The following is a 5264-nucleotide window of genomic DNA, read 5'->3' on the forward strand; positions in this document are numbered from 1 at the left end:
ACCCCAGTGTGTAGTGCTCCCCTCCCTGTGTCCATGTGTTCTCATTGTTCAACACCCGCCTATGAGTAAGAACATGCGGTGTTTGGTCTTCTGCTCTTCTATCAGTTTGCTGAGAATGATGGTTTCCAGGTTCATCCATGTCCCTACAAAGGACCCAAACCTCCTTTCTTTTTCTGTTCCTAAGGCACCTCTGAGTCCTTTCACTTATTCTGTGCTCCTGACTTTGTTCTCATGATAGCTCCTCTTCCACATTCTTTAATAAATACAATCTCCTGAAGGCTTCTTGCTTTTCTTCTTAAAATACATACGCTTCTCCCAGCTGACGCTGGCTGCCTTGGGCCTGCTGCTCCCAACAACTGCCCTCCTTTCTTCTTTCTGAGAAAACTCCTTAAAAGACATTGTTTATACCCACTAAGTCTCATCTGTCTCTTCTCGTTCTCTTCTGAATCTGGCTTTACCTCTATTCCCAGTATTAAATTCCTCAAAAGCTATCAATGACTACCCTCTAGCCCAGTGGTTCGCCAACCTTTGTGGCACCAGGGACCAGTATTGTGGAAGACAATTTTTCCACAGACCAGGGGCAGGGGGGATAGTTTTGGTATGATTCAGGAGCGTCACATCTACTGTGCACTTTATTTCTGTTATTATTGCATTGTAATATATAATGAAACAATTACACATCATGCTATGATGTAGAGTCAGTGGGAGCCCTGAGCTTGTTTTCCTGCAACTAGACGGTCCCATCTGGGGGGGTGATGGGAGACAGTGACCGATCATCAGGCATTGGATTCTCCTAAGGAGCGTGCAGCCTAGATCCCTCACATGTGCAGCTCACAATGGTGTGGTGCTCCTACCAGAAGCTAACACTGCTGCTGATCTGACAGGAGGTGGAGCTCAGGCCGTGATGTGAGCAGTGGAGTGTCTGTAAATACAGATGAGCTGCGCTCGCCCACCACACACCTCCTGCTTCGTGGCCGACTGGTACTGGACTGTGACCCAGGGGGTGGGAAGCCCTGTTCTAGCCAAATCTGTTCTCAGTTTCTTTTTCCTTCTTTCCTTTTTTTTTTTTTTGAGACAGACTCTCCCTCTGTCACCCAGGCTGGAGTACAGTGGCGTGATCTCGACTCACTGCAACCTCCACCTCGTGGGTTCAAGTGATTCTCCTGCCTCAGCCTCCCCAGTAGTTGGAGGCAAGACAGGGTTTCAGCAAGTTGGTCAGGCTGGTCTTGAAAGCCTGACCTTGTGATCTGCCCACCTTGGGCCCCCAAAGTGCTGGGATTACAGGTGTGAGCCACTGCACCCCGGCTCCTTTTTCAATTTCTAAGATCAAGTGAATCAGTTTCAGGCCCATTTTAAGTTGCAGATTGACCAGCCTGTCTTTGGGCTTCTATGTCACTGCCTCGTTCAGGTCCTTCTCCCGTCTCTCTGCCAGTTTTCTCTCTCCTTCCTGCTGGGGTTTCTTCCCCATCTTGCCTCCAACTGTGAGTATTCCCTGTGTTGTTCCCTTGGTGTATTTCTCACCGTACATGCTACATACCTTCAGACAGTTCATCCACTCTGCTAGTTTAAATTGCCCTTTCTATGACAATGTCTCTCATGCTTAGATCTGCTGTTGACAGAACGGCCTCTGTGCTGCCACCCTCTTATGCCATCCATACATTAAAACAACCAATTCACAAAGTGATCACAACTCTGAGAACCAGTCAAGTAGGAGGCCACTGCCACTGACTTGTCACTCAAAGTTCTGGAGGTCTCCAACAGCTCACAACAGCGGTTTTCAGACTTAAGATTTCATCAGACTTCGCCTGGAAGGGTTGTTAAAAGATGATTTGCTTCACTCTATCCCCAGAGTTTTCTGATTTGGTAAGTCTGTGGTGGGTCCCAGAATTTGTATTTCTAACAAGTTTCCAGGTGGTGCTGATGCTGCTCCTTCAGGGACAATGCTTTGAGCATCACTGGCTTAGGAAATGGTTTTTAGGAGAGCCACCCAGCAACCCGACCACAGCTCGCCTTCCCTGGACACCATGAACCACACTGTCCAAACCTTCTTCACTCCTACCAACACCGACCATCCCCCCAACTACGAGATGCTGTAGGAGGAGCATGAGGTGGCTGCAATGGGGGCACCCCACAACCCTGTGTGCCTGACATCCACCGTGATCCACATCCGCAGCAGGACCTCCGTGCCCATGTCGGCTGGTCCCTATTCAACACCCTCCTCATAAACTCTGCTGCCTGGGCTTCGTAGTGGTCTCCTACTCCGTCAAGTCCAGGGACAGGAAGATGGCTGGCGACCTGACCAGGGCCCAGGCCTACGCCTCCACTGCCAAGTGCCTGAACGTCTGGGCCCTGAATTTGGGCATCATCGTGACCATTCTGCTTATCATCATCTCAATCCTGATTCTGCAAGCATACCAATAGATCAAGAGGAATCATCCAGGCCAGGGGCTCTGCCCATGACCTGGTTCCCACGTACTCCCTCCCCCTTCCATTCCTTGCCCTGCCCCCAAGCCAAGCCCTGTACCACCACTTTATCCTCACATGCTTTTCTGCAGTGGCGTTCAATAAAGTGCATGTGTTCCTGGAAAAGAAAAATAATAAAGAAAGAAAGAGAGAGAGAGAGAGAGAGAGAAAGAAAAGATGGTTTTAAGCATAGCTGCACATCAGAATCTACAGAATAGCCTTCTGAAAATTACTGCTCCCCAAGTCACACTACTGCCCTATTAAATCAAAATATCTGGTAATGGGCTCCCCAGTTAATTCTAACATGCAATCTAGTTAAGACATAGATGTTTAGAAGTAGAGGAAAGGAAATCCCACTCAGAAAAGCAATAGCTTTGGGTAGGGCTTTACCCCATGGTTTCCTCAAAGGTCCGTTAATTCCATAAAATAATAAGCAAAAAGGTTGTGTGTGACCAGGGAGGGAGTGCATAGTCGTCAACATATTCTCCAAAGGAGCTGTGACTCTATCACCCAAAGTAAAAGTAGCTAAGGAAGCTGATTCTCAGGGGGCCTGGCCTGCTTACACAGTTTCTGACATCTCACACACATCACTATCACCTACGTTTCAAACTCCATTCTGTTCATACATTAAGGCTTCTGTGAGAAATATCGGCTTCACTTTGCATAGCTTCAAGGCTTGAAATGTTTATCCCTGCAGATACACTCAGGTTAATAAGCATTTGTTTCAAACTGCTTATTAAGAAGAAGAATCCAACATGTATCCATCATTGGCATGTTGGCAAGAATCACTTTATCTAGATTGGTTTTATGTTACCGTATGTCCTAAAGTAATAGGTATTTTGAATGAGCAGAGAAGGGGAGAATGCAGAACATTCACAGTTAAGTAGAGCCCCACAGAGAGATTTTCAAAAAAAAAAAAAAAAAAAAAAAAAAAAAAAAAAAAAAAAAAAAGGACAGTGGGAGCCTGAAAGATTGAGAAGGGCATCTGACTCAGATGTGTGTGGAGGAAAACCAGAGGACACAGAGTAATTTTTAATTATGGTACCTGAGACTCATTGTACGATGAAGAAACAAATAGAAAATTGTCTTCCTTCTTTTCTTCCGCCATATTCCTCATATACAGATTCCTCAGAATCATTAAGGACTAACATGATCTCTACTAGCAGGGTCAGTTTTGAGTAATGTAAAGCATGGGAGCCTTAGAACATCGACAATTGCAGTTGATACGCAGTATCACAGAGCTCCCTTCCCAGCTCTGCCATTCAGTGTCTGTGTGGCCCGGAGCAACTGTTCACCTCTCTAAGTCCAAGTTTCCTGTCTGTGAAATGGCGGTGATAATACCCACCTCATCAGGTTATCGTGAAAAAGGAAATGAAATAATTTTAGTACTTATTACAGTGCTTCAAACTACCAAGTGTTCAATAAATGGCTGTTACCACAACTCAGCCCAGTTATGATCAAATAGGCATTTTTTGGACTGGCCTAAAAATGTAACTGTGTATCAGTTGCAGTTGTCTATGTTCCAAGTGACTGGCTTTGAGATAGATAATCTTCACTATGAAAACACTTAAATACTCACTTTGCATTTTCAATTTACTTTTTAAAGGAATTGCTTGTTGTTCCAACTGCCAGTTCTTTTTCTCCAGCTACTCAGCTGCCATCTTCATCTCACAGCTAACAGAAACTCCTCCCTGAAATGAGAGTTTCTTAGGAACAAGAATCATGTCTTTATCAAATAACCATTAATTGAGCATCTATAAGCCAATAATTGGACATAAAAAAGATATATATAATTAGCTCCTTTCCTCGTGGGGCTTAACTTCTACCTGGGAAAAATAATATGCAAATGCAGTTCAAGATTATGACTTATAATAAAGATGTGTACCAAGAACTCTTGGGTATAGTGGAAGAACAGATTTATTTTATTTCATGTGATAAGAACTCTTCGCCAAAACCTAAAATGCAATATAATAAATAAATGGGAAAAAAAAAAAAAAGAACTCTTCGTAAGAGAAGTGGCATTAGAACTGAGCCAAATGTATATCAAAGTCAATAATGATTCCATCACCTTGGAAGACAGAGATGGAAGGATCACTTGAAGCCAGGAGTTTGAGACCAGCCTGGGAAACACAGCAAGACCCCTGTCTCTACCAAAATAAATAAATAAAAATAAAATTAGCCAGGCATGGTGGTACATCTTTGTAGTCCTTGCTCTTCAGGCGGCTGAGGCAGGGTGATCACTTGACACAGGAGTCTGAGGTTACAGTGAGTTATGAGCATACCACGGCACTCCAGCCTGAGTGACAGAGCAAAACCTTGTGTCAAATACTACTAATAATAATGTGTAAAAAGTATGTAGGAACAGAGAGATCTGCGTGGCTGCCACTGCAGGACAAGATTCCTAAGTGTGGTATAGCACAGTTGGACCTTAATACCTAGGATAAAGACAGAAGATGAAATGTTATGGCGTGCATCCAGGCATGTATATAATAGTAAGAGATATTATTAATAAATAGTAAACTGGCTGATGGGAAATAACGTTAGAGAGGTGCTACCATGAAACTGTATGTTGCCAAGCCCTGGGAACTGAGCAGGGAAGTTTAGACTTCATGCAATAAGAAAAAAAAAAAATAAATTGAAGAAGAAGAAGAAAAAAGATAGGATTTCAACATGAATTTGGAAAGAAATTATTTTTTGAAAAAATAAAAAAAAAGAAAAAGATTGAGGCTAAAGATCGAGACTGAAGCATCTTGAATCAGTGTTACTAATGCAGCTATGAGCTGTGGTAGGTCCAGATGTCC

This window comes from Cebus imitator, unplaced genomic scaffold (assembly GCF_001604975.1).
Source record: "Cebus imitator isolate Cc_AM_T3 unplaced genomic scaffold, Cebus_imitator-1.0 Scaffold111, whole genome shotgun sequence".
Lineage (NCBI taxonomy): Eukaryota > Metazoa > Chordata > Mammalia > Primates > Cebidae > Cebus > Cebus imitator.